The sequence below is a fragment of the Pleurodeles waltl genome, chromosome 4_1, assembly GCF_031143425.1.
Source record: "Pleurodeles waltl isolate 20211129_DDA chromosome 4_1, aPleWal1.hap1.20221129, whole genome shotgun sequence".
In the NCBI taxonomy this organism is placed as follows: domain Eukaryota; kingdom Metazoa; phylum Chordata; class Amphibia; order Caudata; family Salamandridae; genus Pleurodeles; species Pleurodeles waltl.
Window position 1 is genome coordinate 326,335,311 of NC_090442.1, and position 15,793 is coordinate 326,351,103.

Genomic DNA, 15,793 nt, shown 5'->3' on the forward strand with positions numbered 1-15,793 from the left:
AATCCAGCTGTGGCCATACTGGTGGGTGGTGATAAGGTGGTGCTGCTACCACTAGCAGCGCCACGCCAGTAGAACGTCGCCAGACTTATTATGAAAAATAATTCAGCCTGGGAGTGTTCTGCTGGAGGGTGCTGCTGGCAGCAGCAGCGTCCCATCCCGTCTCCTGCCGGAGGACCCCCTGAATACAGGTAAGTCAGGTCTCCTACAGGGGAGGAGGGTGCATGTATGTGTGTGCGTGAATACGGGTGTGTGTTGAGTGTTGAATGCATGTGCATGTAAGGACGTGTGAGTGCGTGAATGTGGTGAAATATGTCTGCATGTATGTTTGGAAGTATGTGCATATGTGTCTTTGATTGGATGTGTGCATGTGTGCACGTATGTGCGAATGAGTGTGTGTATGCGTGTGTGTGAAGGGGCCTGGATGTAGGGTGTCTGGGGGGTTTGGAGAGGTAAGGGGTGGGGTGGAGGAGGGTATCAGGAGAGGTAGGGGGGGAGACCCCTATCAGTGACAGGGAAGGAATTCCCTGTTACTGATATGGCCTACCGCCATGGTTTTGGTGGCTTTATGAACGTCACGAAAACTAAGGCGGTAGGCGGGGTCATATTCCCGCAGGCGGCGCAATGGCAGCCGTCCGGCTGGTGATGGATATCTCCAGCCCGGGGGCTGTTACCTCCGTGGTGGTCGGAGTGGTAGATTGGCGGGTTGGCTTCAGCCAACCTTGCCAATGTCATAATGTGGCGGTAAGTTCAGCCAGCCTGTTGACGATACCACCGCCACATTATCACAGACCGCCGGGGTCGTAATAACCCCCATAAGGTGGGCCAGTAAGTAACATGTCCAGATGTCAGGCATAGAAAGTATGTGATCACTGCGTGTAGTGGTTGTGCTACGCTCTAATTGGCTGTGTGTTCCTAATCTTATGTGGCATCTAACTTTATGGTGTTTTGAGAACAAATACCCCACCAGCCAAATCTGTCTTAATGGGGGGCAAATTTATAGGACCTCTGTGGTGTTGCTGCCTATCTTAAGAATCGATCTGGGTCTTTCCTGTTTTACACTTTTGCTTATGGGCTACGTGTCACCTCGCCTGTGATCTGTCAATCAGTTGCTTCAGGCCTACATCACAGGGCCTGTCTGACCATGTACTTCTGGTTCAGGGTTCATGGTGAGGTCATGTTGGGTAGAATCAACAATAGCAATGCAAGTTTGTTGTTATGCTGGCACATATCATGGCATACACTGACATTGTTTTTATGCATGTCAACATTTCCCCAAGAGTTGAATTTTCAACTACTTTAATCCCCCCATATTTCATGACAGTCACATTATTCAAGGTCTGACATGTTTCTATTGTTCCTACTACCATTCCCCTAACTACTTGACCTCAACCTTATTTGAAGTCTGAGTTTTTACAGCAAGAAACCCCCATTTGTAGGAAACAGCACAAAAACAGCATAGGAATGAGAATTAACAGCAATGACATACACAGTCTCACAACCCACTGGGGGAGCCAGGAAAACCAATCAAACAACCATTCCTGCTCATGGGCACCTCCATCCTTCTTCATGTAGGCTAGTGGAGATGCAGTGCTTGGATGGTGAAAGTCAATTTCCTATTGTCCAGGTTTAATTGTGCAACATATGCATAACCTACCCTCCATTTCAGTCATCAAGTCCAAAAACATACCGATGTTGCATCACCATGAGGTGAATGGCTCTTAGTTCTTCCATGATATAGTTTAGGCCGAGCTCAGTACTGTTGATCATTTTCAGCATTTCCCACCTGGTTATCTGCAACCAGCAGGCATTTGCTTTTGTCTGCAATGTGAAGAAGTGTATGGACCCTCTTGCATTTTCTTGAGTGTCAGTGAAAAGTCAGATTTTTTTCGGAATGTCCTTGTACTTAGCCCAACCAAAATAATCAGAAGATCTTTTCTTTTGAGCCTGATTCAACAGATTTGTTTTCCTCTGTATCATACATTGGAACAACTCGGACAGGTCTTCTCGAGGGATGATCATGGTTTGGATGTGCACAGTCACAATGGAGCAGAGGCCTCACCATCTGGGGACGAACTGAGGCTTAGTGAATTCTCCACGCTGCCAGTAGTAGTCCATCAACACAGAGGTGTCCCAGTGCATGTCTGGTACTTGCAGCATTGCTACACAATTTTCATTCGTGCTGAGAAGGATTGTCCCTTTGCCTCTGGAACATAATGAATACAGTGTAAGTTTCTGTACAATTAGGGGTTGCCCCTTCCCTTCTAAACACGGGTACCTATTTTAGCATGCCAGGTTATTTGGCATGGGGTACCTGTGCTGGTACTTAACCCTCCCCTATGAGACTCATTTTCCCTTATATCATTGAGGGGGGTGGCCCTACACAGGAACTTCATGTCTGAGGTCCAATTGGCACTAAAGAAGTCTCTCCCAGACATTCTAAGGGCCACCCTTGGACCACAGGCGGAGGCGGTAGCAGGTGTGTTTGTCCTCTGATTCAGTGATTTTACTACCTCCAAGAACCTCTTCTATGGAAAGTCTTGGGGCCAAACAGTGTCCTCCCGTACGATGCTCTGCCTGTGCATCATGTCTAGCTCAGTTTGAATATAACTATTCTCAGTGCAAAGATACAGTGCAGTGGGATTGGTCTCATATCAAGTGATGTTTACCACTACTCAATGTGGTTCTACCCTACAAGGTTGTATCTTGGCTATGATTCTACAAAGGTGCAGGTGAATGAGACATTTTGCTTTCTAGGGGTCAACCTCCTGAAATAGATAAAGCCTATCTACATCTATGACATGTGGTATCAGTGAACAGGTGCAGCACAGTCTGGCTGATGTCTGGGTGCCCACGGCAGTCATGTGCTAATACCATGAGTTGTATAAGAGTGCTCTGTGTAGTACATGAAGAATATTAACATTAGGTTCAGTGTAATTATAAGTGATGCGGGAAAGGCCTTTCACAAATGCTGTAACATTGACAAGGTAGGCTCTGTGTGACTAGGCAGATATCCAGCTATGGATGGATGCTGCCACGCCCACTACAAACAAAGAGTATACAAGGGTATAATAATTCATAACATTTGGAATTTTGCAGGTCGAGGGATGGTTTTCTGGTTAAACATCTGCTGTCTTGTGGTAATAGGGGTGTCTTGCTTTGGTAAGAGAGTTCGTAGTAGAATGTCTATTAAAATTAGTCTGAAAAACAGTCTGTAGTCTTTGTCTTTGGGCACTTGGGTCTTGTCAGAGTTCTAGAAGTTGTTGTTGAAGGAATGACAGTCCCCCAAAAAGGTGGTGCAATTGTAGCATGGTCGCATACCTGTTGGATAAGAGCTATGGGTTGTAGGTTAGTTTAGAAAAACATGCATCATCATTTTATCTCAGAAGATTCCTGTGCCTTTCTTTACTTACGTCCTATACATTTATTTCAGAGGTGCCTCCAGTTGGGGCAACTATTTTAGGGAGTGGGTAGTATTTTAGCCATGGGTTGCCTGAGTTTTGTTTTGTGGGTCATCTGGTCCTCTTCTATCACCTTGGCAGCGGAGAGTGTTTCTATAGGGATATGTTTGTGCGATTATTCCTTTGCTATCTTCCCTAACATGTGTGTGCACATATTTTACCAATGCGAGTGGAACCTTTAGACCTACACATTTGTGGAACTAGGAGGAATGACACAATTTGGGGTTTGCGTATGTGCACAACGACCTGTGTACGTCCCTCTAGTCCCTGCATGTGGCATGCACTGATGTGCTCCTTAATGGTTTTGGGTGTTCTTGTGGGTTGCTGGGGGCTTCTCTAGATCTTCATGCAATGGTGTTTTATTGGAATGCCAGAGAGGGTCGGAGAGTGCTCCATGACCCCCGTTTGATTTTGCTGCAGCAACGACTTGGATCAGACCTATTGCTTCCCCAGACAGTATGTGTGGGAGGCCTTGTGTGTTCTGACGAACAGGCCGGACGTAGCAGTGAGCTTGTCCGTGCACCTCACATGGGGCTGTGGTGGCTCCTGACAGAGAACCTTCTCCTCTCGGCACCCTACTGTAATCAGATCCAAGATGTTTTAGGCCTCATGCCCCCAACTATGCCAGAGACACGCTACTCTCGCTGTTTTTGGAGAGACATGATCTGACAAGCAGATTTTTGAATGTTTGGAAGCCTTTTATGGAGAGGATGAGGCCTGCCGTTTGCTATGGTGGGAGTCAGGTGCCTTAACAGGACTCGACACCACTTGCCTGGGACACTGAATTTCCTTGCTGACTTTAGGTGTGTGCTATAGATCTGTCAGACTTGTGCGCAGACTTCAGAATTTTGTGGGGACACTACCATCTCAACTGCACGGGAAACCTGGTTCCCGACACTGGAACATCGCATAATTTTGGAACTGAAAAGGGGTCCTCCATACGTTGGAGGCCTGGTTTTGGAGGCGCTGCAGTTGGGACTGTACACTCTGAAGGAACTTTGGTCCCGGGCTAAATACTCTTGAATGGGGACCATTTCACCTGGTGATTGGAACCCATCCCAATTGGATTTGGATGGGGGGGACCTGGGTGTTGGCTTTTATGCTCTGATCAGGGGCTGTGTGCCCCCCTCGTCAGACTGACCCCTGAGTTGTGGCCAGTCAACTCTGCCCTGGAGAATCAGCAGCAGAGTGAGGCCTAGGCCCTTACAAACACCCAAATGACAGATTCTAATATGGATTGACAAAACGTACAGCAGCCCTGAGTGCTTTTTAAAGGCAAGTAAAGGCATGAGTTCTCTGGCTATGAGGTTAAGGTAAGTTCATTAGGAGTTTGGCTTTCTACATATTTGTGGTTTGTGATTGTGCAAAGGTATTGCCTTCCCAGACAGTCAACCCTCCCCGCTGTGGCTGTGGCCCCAGACCTTGGTGGGATGAGATCCCTGTCTGCTGAATGCAGGATGCATTTGGGTTGATCTGGGCTTGGTTTTGCAAATGGGGATTGCCCATTCTGTGGCAATAGTAGCGCTCTATGAGGTCTGGTGGTTTCCAGCCTCCCTGACCTCTGGCGTTAGGACTGGGTGGAAACTCTTTTGGGTTCTGAGGCAGAGCTCCCTTCAAGACTGGTGCCATTTGCACGCTTCAGGGCCCTCTTACTCAGTTTGTGTGGACCTGGCTAGTGGAGTTTCTCCGGACTTGCTCCTGCTTTTGGCCTCTCCATGCGGGCAGCTCCATGCTGGACATAGGTTTGTGGCCGACCTACCCTAGGCTCCAGGCCCCTCCTCATGTAGTTGGCAGGGACATTTTCTTGGGGTATTGTTCTGCTTGCAAAGCGAGCTGAATCCTATACAACAGTTACTCATTTGGGTATTGTATTCTGCAGCTGGTAGGGACCTTTGGGTGCAGGGAATGCACCACGTAGTCTTGGGCCATATCGTCTGTACCATTTCCTCAGCCGTGGGGGTGCTACAGGTGCTACAGAGACTGGACCAGGGGTGCATGTGGTCTGTTACCGTCATTGTCCCTATGCCCCGTGGGCCAACTCCCCTCCAAGCCTCAGGGGACTCAATAGGCATGTTGTCCTTGGATCTTGTGCTCCTTGCATACCTTGTTAGTTATCCTTTTGGAAGTTCCTACTAGGAGGTGGCGTGTGTGACATGACCATTGCTGAGCCAATTTGCATAGCTCAAAGGAGCTCTCTGTAATTTCCAGGGCGATTTCTCTGAAGGGGGTTTGGTTGGCTGGGACCACCCTAGTTGGCGTCCATGTGGTGTGAGAGTGTCTTGCTGGTTGGTGCTCTTGATGGGAGGCTCCAGTTGAGGAGCAGGTTTTAATCCCATTCTCAGCAAAATAGATAGACATTTTTAGCTTGGCTATTAGCTCCCTTCCTAATATGTTAATTGGGCATGAGGGAGAATACAACAACGGTTCTGGGGCTCTTTGAAGGGGACCCCTGTCACCAGACCTGAGACCCCTTGTATGGTGGTGGTGTGTCTTGATAAAGAGACTGTCCCTTCTTGTAGGCATGACCTTCTCGCCCCTGTGCCTACCAGAAAGCTGTATGGTGTGTCGTTTACCAATAGTGTGACAATGGGGTACTCTTTACGGTAGCCTAGGGTGGGCAGTGGTGTATGCATGTTGTGAGGTGTTTTGGTAGCGATGGGCGTAGGCTCCCTACCTCTCACCTTGGTTGGTGGGGCCAGTCCTCCATTTTCTCCCTTTTTAGTGGATACTGGGAGAATGGAGCCCTCATCCTTGCTATCGCTAGTGGTGTCATCATTCAGGTCCATTATGAAGCTCCCTGTCACCCGCCCTCCCTGCACTGCTGGGGTTTGAATGACTGAGCACTGCAGATGACGGGGGTTGCGCTTGGGGGAACTCCAGTCCAAGGTGGGGTGGGGCTGGCATCCTTCCAGTCCTAGATCGCTGCCAAGCAGATGCCACTCTGGGTCCCATAAATGGTGGATTGGTATAATCTAGGGCAGGAACGGTTAGGATGGTAGGCATCAGAGAGAGCACCTCCGTACCTATGTGTCTTGGGGGAGGTGTGTAAATCTTGCTTGCAGGTTCTGAGTGGTTGCAGGTCGTGGCCACCACAAAGATGGCCCATAGTTCTAACAGTTCTTCTCTTTTACCACTTTTTTAACCTGACAATTTTTTTCTGAATGTGTGTCCTCATATGTTTTATTGTGTTGGTGTTGAAGGTAGGACTGGACGGAGTTCGTAGAGTCACGCTATGTGAAACTCCACAGAGTAGCCGAAAAACTCTACCATGCTATGTGGAGTTCTGCAAGTGGAGTTTCCCCTTCGCACCTGTTCACTTAGATTTTTATGTCAAAAGCAAAGTGGAGTATGCCTTCACATTCAAAATCGCACATGAATGGTACCACGTGGTTCGCATGGGTGCGGCCATCTTGTTTTCTTACTCTGTTCATGGTGCTGGGCTTGTTTTTTAAGTTTTGAATCCTTTGCTCATCTTTTCAATCCTCTGCCCTCCTGTGTGTGTTTTTGCTCTTTGTATTTCAGTTTTTTTCATTTTTCACGACTTTTTGTATTTTTCATTTTTCTCTTTTTCTTCCTTACTTCTTCCTTCCTTCCTTCCTTCTCCTGTTTTTTTTCTTCATCCCACCCAGCAACATGGCAGAGCAGGGTGGCAAAGAGGGGAGCTGCAGTACCAGCCCCCTGCACAGCCAGCAGCAGTTGCCCACCCTGTGGAGGGTGGCACTGCCAAGGTGTGCATCCCTGGACTATGTTTTGTGAGGTGGAGGTGACAGCATGTTTTTTTTACATGCAGTACCACCTCCACTCCATGCTCGCGGCAAGCGGCTGGCCTAGCAACCCCCTGAGGCACCATCAGCTGCATTGGGGGGGGGGTGCGCAGGTGTGTGCGGCGCACCAGTCAGGTCCAGCGCACCACCCAGCAGCTGATGCACCACCTGCTAGGAGTTGAGAATCCGGGGCTCGGTGACTAGTAACTACGGTATATTTTTTGTGTTTAGGTTCTGCAATGCTAACTTTTTTTCTGAACAACATGCTGCTCATACTCAGAAGGAAAGTTAGGTTTAATTTACTTTACCTGCCTTGTTTATTTTTTTTATATGGTCCCCTTTTTTCATCTTCCCTATCCAAATTTTGTTCAAATCCTGCATTATCTTTTTTACTTATTTCATTTTTTTAAGTAGCTGACGTTTTTCAGTCTGTACTAGTCTGTTGATTTCATCTGTTTTTTTGGTAGTCTTTCCCTCTCCCTTATACAACTTGAGGTACTGTAAGACTAAGAACAGCTTTTTTGTACTCTACTGTCTACTGTGAAGATTGCAGGCCCAAGTTAGCTAGTATTGTAAATAATATTATATACGTATGTTTGTTGACAAGGTTTTCTTTTTCTTGGTCATGCTCTAGCAGTTAACAAGAGTGTGGCCATGTTCAAAGATCTATCCCCGCACCCCCAATGTTGTTCTGTGTAATTCATTTATACGGTATACCAGCAGTTCCCATGACAGTGCAGCATAGCTGGAAAGTATGAGGTCCCATTGCATTTGCGCTTCAGTGATTCAGAGTCATCATCATCATAGGCTATAGCTCTGCCCCTCCATTACGAATAGTTTTTGGTTGGCTTTACTACCTGACTTTTTCTAACATTGTTAATCAACAAAATGCCCATAGTGATATTTTGATAGAAGATACTGCAGTGCAGCTAACCAAACTGTAGGGATGTATTGTAATTGTATTTTTTTGATTTACAAAATTACGGGGAGACATAGCTGGCATCTAAAAAATTTATTTATATATTTTTTTAGCCACACCGACCATAGGGCCACCGGCTCAAGTGATGCTGGAGGAGGAGTATCAGCTGGAGGGGGAGAAGCAGCTGCAGGGACAGGTGGTGGTTAGTTAAATTGTTTGCTTATTGATATTTACTATTATACCCACTAGCTACGAGGACATCATTGTGTCTCATGATAGTGAACCCACTGCTTTACCAGCTACGGCGGTGGTTAAGTTATTGCTCACATGATGTACACTAAAAATGATGGCTTGGTGGAAGCGGGAAAGAACAGAAGGTTAAAAGAAAGGATGGGTAAAATGAGTTAAGGGAAAAGATGCATGTATGGGTGATAGAATGCATGGGTGAGCATTGGGTAAACAAATGGATGGGTGGAAGGATGATTGAAAGAAAGGGTGGATACTGAATGGACAGATAATGGATTGGAAATGTTGGTGAAAGACTGAATGAGAGAAAGTAAAACTTAAATCATGGTGGTTATGTTCAATACAGAATGAAGAATTAAAGAATGATTGAATGATTGTTTGGCTGAATAAACAAGGGAGCTCTTCTGGAGAGGGGCATGCTGCTTATCTACTTTGTTTTATCATTATCAAATCTATGGTTCAAAGTGGGGAGTATTTTAACTTCTGTTCTAATCCATTGTCTCGCTGTATTTGTTAAGTGAGGTAGATATGTATCCCACCCATCATCATTAATCAACGCCCTCTCTGCCCATGGCATTTCACCATCCTTGACCCAAAAGCAGCATGGTTCAATTTGTCACTGCAGTGTTGGTTGTGCAATGTGTGTCTGATTCAGTTCATGTAGCATTCACAAAGTTTTCAATGCATTGCAAACTGAACACACAAAGGGGGTCATTACGACCCAGGCGGTCGGTGTTATAGTGGCGGCAGTACCTCCAACAGGCTGGTGGTACATACCACCATATTATGACATTGGCGGTTTTGGCAAAAGCCAAATCGCAAATGTACCACACAGACTGCCACGGTGGTAACGGCGGCTGTCACTAGGCGGCCCACGTTAATATGACCCCGCCCACCGCCATGGTGTCCGTGGCTTTTTTACCACCACGAAAACCATGGCGGTAGGCACTATCAGTGCCAGGGAACTCTTTCCCTGGAACTGATAGGGGTCTCCCTTGCCCCCTCCCCTGTGTCCTCCCCCAACCTCCCCCTCCCGCTTCCGACCCCCAACATACACACACATACATACACACGCATAAACACACGCATACCTACACTCACCCACGCATGCATACATCCATGCACACACACATCCACACACACTGACATACATGCAAACACACACGCATTCACACATCACAACATACATTCACACTCACATCTATTCATGCACACACGCATTCCAATGCCCCACACCCGCATGCACGCACACAGAAACATACACACACCCCCCCCTACGCACACACAACATACCCTCCACCCCCCTTCCCTGTCGGAGCACCCGACTTACCTGCATGTAGGGGGTCCTCTGGCAGGAGATAGGATGCAACACTGCTGCCAGCAGCAGAGTCCGCCAGCAAAACAGATCACCGTAACGCCATCCGCCGCAATGACTGTAGCCGGAATTCCGCCATCCTTCTGGTGGAATTCCAGCTACATTCATAATATGGCAGTCAGCTGGTAGCCACGGTGACGCTCTTTTGACGGCCGTCGCCATGGCGGTAGGTGGCATTTGCCGATTATGTCATAATGAGGTCCAAAGTGTGTTTCCCTTCGCTCACTCAGTCACCTCTTAGTACTTCACTCCTTTATTCTTTCCTAAGTTCTTTCGCTCCAGCCTGCCAAAAAAAATTAAAAATAAATTCTTGGCATATGCCACATTTCTATGGCCATGTGAAAATATATTTATTGGTTTCCCATATCAGATTTATTTACGCCTGGTCACATTTTTTCCTATAGACTTTAGTCAAACACAATGACTGAATAAGCCAAAGCTTAGGCACATGACAAATCGATGATTAGTGACACCCCTCTATTCTATAGCTAAAGCTCTGCCTACCCATCTAATCCATTTACCTTATCCTGCAGTAGAGTAAGTCAAGTTTCCTTTCCTTACTGCCCATTAAATGAATTTGTTGCAAATAATTTGTGGTGGTGTGAAAGGCCAGTGAGTAAATTAGGACTAAGTGCCTGATTTGATTTCGAGTTTGGCGTAAGGGATACTCTGATGAACGTGCCAAATATAGCCCATTACTTTCTCTGTATTACAGTGTGTCATTTTCCCCATAGTCTCCTTTTGGCAGACGGGAAAAGAATATCAGCATTTTATACCTAATGTGTGTGATGTACAATCTTATTTATTCTTCATCTGCCTCTTTGAAGTCAGGGAAGAAAGTGAAAGACATTAGGAGAAGAGTAGGGTCATTGGAAATAAAGACATACAATAGTTAACTATAGCTGCCCCAGCATCAAACAGTAGCAAAGTACCAAAAGCACTGACTAGCATGCCTCCATTAATTTAGCAAAAGGAACAGATGATGGACGGAATGCTGAACAATGCAAACATTCACCTTCAGTCACAAAGATCTGGGTTTAATCCAATATTTCTTTGCCCACCATTCCACCCCAGTTTGGACACAACTATATGCAGAGTAGTCTTGACCCTTCTCTTTTTGAGAAATTATCAGCTAAAAATGAAGTCAATTTTCACATAGTCCAAATCAAGCAACTAAGAAAGGTCTTTTTGTATTGTTAACGCGTCCCTTTATGTTAATTTATTACACATTAGGACTCGTTTTAGGCCAATGAATCTTTTGACCCAGTTGAGAGGCACCGTATGACGAGATAGCTAATCAATATGTCGATCAATATATCAATAATGTCATCAATATTTATCACAACAATACATTTCACTTTAGTCAAAGTCATTAATCAAATTGGTGACGCAACCATGACCTTTCAGCCATGAATAACCACACCAGTTAATGGAATTTTATGAGTTTTATTCCCTATTAGTTACAATCTAAGATTAAGTGCGTCAATCTCAAAGCCAAGAAACACAACAGCATAGTTACGATATGGCAACTTTGATACGATTTCAATAAGGCAAAAATCATAAACATTAGAATATAACACGGTGTGCACATAGATCAGAATACAGCAGAGTATTGATATCACCTCAGTTCAACAAAGCATTGTCTTGGTCATTTGTTTGTTTACGTCAATTTGGTGATCACCTGTCCTAACCACTAATTAGCATTAGCATGTTGGGCTTCATGCAAAACAATTTAAAACACCAATTTGGAAAACATCTAGCTATGGTCCCTGTCAAAAGCAAGCAGTTGGTACCTAGAAAGGAAAAGCAAGTAGACAAATTACAATTGCATTGCCACAGTTACCCTCCAAGATTAGGTCAGCGCACAGTTTCAGTCTTCGTCCTCAGGACATCAGTCAAATCTTCATCAGTCAGGATCTAATTAAAGGGCGGAAAAGGGACACTTCCCTCATAAGGAGGAAAATGAAAAGGGCAGTCTAAGGGCAAGGATGATTTCTAGTAAGTCTCAAGTCACCGAACAGTGTGACAGAGTTTCTGGATAAAATCAATAGCATTCCCTACCTAATTCCAATGACCCCTCTGTGACATGGGTTTTTATCCCTTTTTCGTAGTACATTCCCCCAAAATTCTATTGGACATTTACTATACCCCACTATCTTTAACCTATCAAATTTCACATTTGGTAATCCCAATTGTCACTCCACATTATTTCGCGAGTTTTTGATTGGTCTTTATAATTGACGTCTTCAGAGGTGGCACATCTGGCGTTACTTCATTCCTTGGCGCGTTTTTTGGGTCAGCAGATTAATTGTCCATTTGGTCTAAGTGACCTTGTACATTTCTTTAATCTACATTTGTTTCAATTTACTCATAACTTTTAAACCAAGGCACCAAATATTTTGCATGGTTACATTCATCTTCCAAGTTCTGAACAAAAAGAACATTTGCAGGGTCATGGCCCTTTGCAAGTCAGCACACTGGAAAAACAGAAAATGCATTTAATATGAGAGCTGGGCAGCTAAAACCACATCTCACGTTAACTTAAGGCCTATAAAGAATTTCAATACAGATTCAACAAAATGGATGTTAATATAGGCTTAATTAATCATAACATAAACATTTTATTCATCATTATTAGTTTGCATAAACATTGGTGGCCACTCTCCGTGGTCACAAGTAGGTGCGCGTTTAAGCAAATCGCTATTATTATAGTTTTCTATGCAGCATCATCACACATTAATATATAAACATTTCATTTTAATATAGGTTATGTAGGCTACGCTCTCTCAGTCCCTCCTCTGCTGACGCTCGTCATCACACAAATCTTTCCTTTAACCTTTCATTTAAATTTTTCACTTTACGCATTATGCGCATTTCAACATCTTGTCCCTTATGTGAGCTTTCCCAAATTTCATTGAACATTTTCTCTCTTTCACTTTCTTCATTTCTCCTGGTTCTTTTGGTCCAATTTCTTTTAATTTTATCATTAATTTTGCATGCCCCCCATAATCCTAATAGACAGGCCAGAACAATTAATAGACCCCCTAGTCTTTTTGCAAGTACCCCGTTCCAAATATTGGTAAACCAGCTTCCCATTCTAGCAACTCCTTTTCCAAATTTCTCCCACACTCAAAGTTCCTTCAAATCCTTCAAATCTGCACTATCTCTAGTTAGGTTAGTAAGCATACCTCTAATCTTTTTACTGTTATCTGGAATGAATGAGCAACATTGACTCTCGTTGAGCATCTTGCAGACCCCTCCATTCTTTGCTAAAAGAATGTCTAAAGCAAGCCGATTTTGAAGAGTCATGGCTCTTTCTGCAGCAAGTTCAGTATCCATCAGGAGTATAGCCCCTGTAAAATTTGTCAGCATGTTATCCACAATAGTAGACAACTTTTGGATTTTCATGGAATTCAAGATAACCCCTACTGAAGGGATTATAGCTCCAAATATATCACCAATGACAGCAGCCACTGATTCTCGTTTTTGTCTAGCATGTTGCAATTCAGAAGTTTTAGGTATTTGTTTTAAGTCATCAATCTGGTAAATCTTTGGGAAAACTATTCCCAAATAACATGTCCCATACCATCCCTTAGGGAGACAGTAATAAGCATTAAGTCCACAGATATAATAGATCCCAGGGATCGCTGGATCCTGTCCATTCAACATAAATGTCCATTTACTCTGAAACAAAAACACATGTCTACATTCACTCGTTCCCACAAACAAATTGTCCTGCTCAGATTTCGGCCTATATATACAAAGCCTACCTACATGTAATGCATCTATAGCTAATGTGCCTTGCGTTTTGATTGCGGTGTAAGCATAGTCATTTGCATATGTGTGTTTTTCTAATCCTTTTTCTAATCTTTCTTTTAATGCTTTGCGTCTATCATCAGTGTGATCTAAGAAGCTTTTCTCTACAGGTGACAGCAAACAGGTCAAATTGTTGCGATGTGCATAAGCAGTTCCAAATGTAAGCGTCGGTTCGAAGAAACCTCTATTTTTATGTCATGCTCTTTAGCTAACTTGTTCAAGAACTCAATCACAGACACAAAGGAAAACACAACATCCAGATTTGAATAGAAGTATTGTACATGCTCTTGATTATAGAATCTGGTTAGCAGCAAACTACAGCTAATCCCATATGTTAGAGGAAGGCTATGGTAGGTAACCCCTTCTTGCACAGATGAAGGAATCTTGGTACACACACTCTTTCGCAGACATGGTCTCGACATACTCATTTAGCAAGCGATAGAAGACATTAGTAGAAAGTTCCCCTTTTGAATTAGATCCCTCATGCAAATGTCTTGCATCCTGGTCAAACCTCTCCCACGGTGTTAGTGTTGTAGTTTCAGGTTTTGAAGAAGCGTTAATAGTCTTTTTATCTAACCATGGCATTCCCACAATCACGCCCACAATTATTATTGCACACACAATACCTATTATAAGACTTAACCAACCACACATCTTACTTTTCTTGTTACTACCTCTATTATAAGCCATGTCTGTATAGAATCAGATAGCAGAATAACAATCAACTCGAGGATGATATAGAACTCTTTTTTATCTCTTGCTCTCTGCGTGTATTTACAGCGTTTTTCACTCGCTCCAGGACCCCTTTGTCAAATCAGGTTAGCAGCTTGCCATAATCGGGTTTCACCAAGTCAAATCAGGTTCTATTGTCACATCCGGTAATTCATAAGTCTCTTTCTCTTGGTTTTCAGTTTTCGATTTTAACAAAGTCTTTTCTTTGAGTTAATTCAGGTACCGTAGTATTGACCTGGTACCTCTCGATCAACACAGAATGCTAGGAATTCTTGTTGCCATTCAGATGTTGTAGCATACGCCCATTCAGGACCGGTATATCTTCTGTTTGCGACTCTCTTTCTTTTCAATCTGCGTTCACCTTGCAGTTCTCCTTCACTTAGATCTTCCACTCGGGATGTGTCAGTTTCTTCTGTTATGGTTTCAGCTGGTATGCTTCTTATCCTTAAAACTGGTTTCTCTGGCCAGTTATCACCCTTATGCGTCTTTTTCCGATTTGTCTTTTCAGTACGCTGGACAGCACCCTCCTCTTGTAATATGGTGTTCTCACTTGATGGACCTGCAACTGGCTAAGGGGATGCTGGTACACTCTGATCTCCTTCTATTATTTCACCTTCTTCTTCTTCTTCTTGATCTGTAACGGGTTTGAGTTCTAACCCATATCCATCTACTTCTGGGAGAACCTCTCCTTGACTTAGTTCTCCTGCCGCCTCTACTGAGATAGGCACTCTGTCACCTTTCTCAAATTCATTCACTGTTTGAGGGACAAGGCTGTTCTCAGTGGGCTCTCCTGCAGTCTCAGTTCCTTCTTGGCTACTTTCTGGCCCTGAGACTTCTCTTCCTGGAACTGTTGTGCCGGAAACTTCAAGTTCCTCATCAAATGGACACGTTACCTTCTTTGTGTGACTGGCATGTATCCAGTTTGGAACGCCTGCACATTTCACAGCATTGGTTGTTGTCAAGCTTACTTGATACTGCCCTTTCCACCGCGGCTCCAAACACGACTTTCTCACATGCTACTTGACAACCACCCAGTCACCGGCCTGTAGGATGTGACCTGGATCTCCAATCGGTGGCAATGTGTTAGCCTCTACCTGGTTAGAGAAAGAGCGAATCACATCAGCCAAACCTTTGCAGTAGTCCAACACCATATCATCTGTGATATTCACTAGAGCATTTGCAGGCACTGCTGGCAACCTCATGGCTCTGCCCATGAGGATCTCATGGGGGGACAGTCCTGTTTTCTTATTGGGGGTGTTCCTCATTGACATCAGCACTAAGGGCAATGCATCTGGCCATTTCATATTGGTGGCTGTGCACATTTTTGCCATTCTTGACTTCAGAGTACCATTCATTTGCTCTACTAGTCCTGATGCTTCTGGGCGGTAGCTACAATGCAGCTTTTGTTCGATGTCTAGTGCGGCACACAGAAGTTTAATTACCTCATCGAAATGTCTGCCCCTATCTGATTCTATAGAGACCG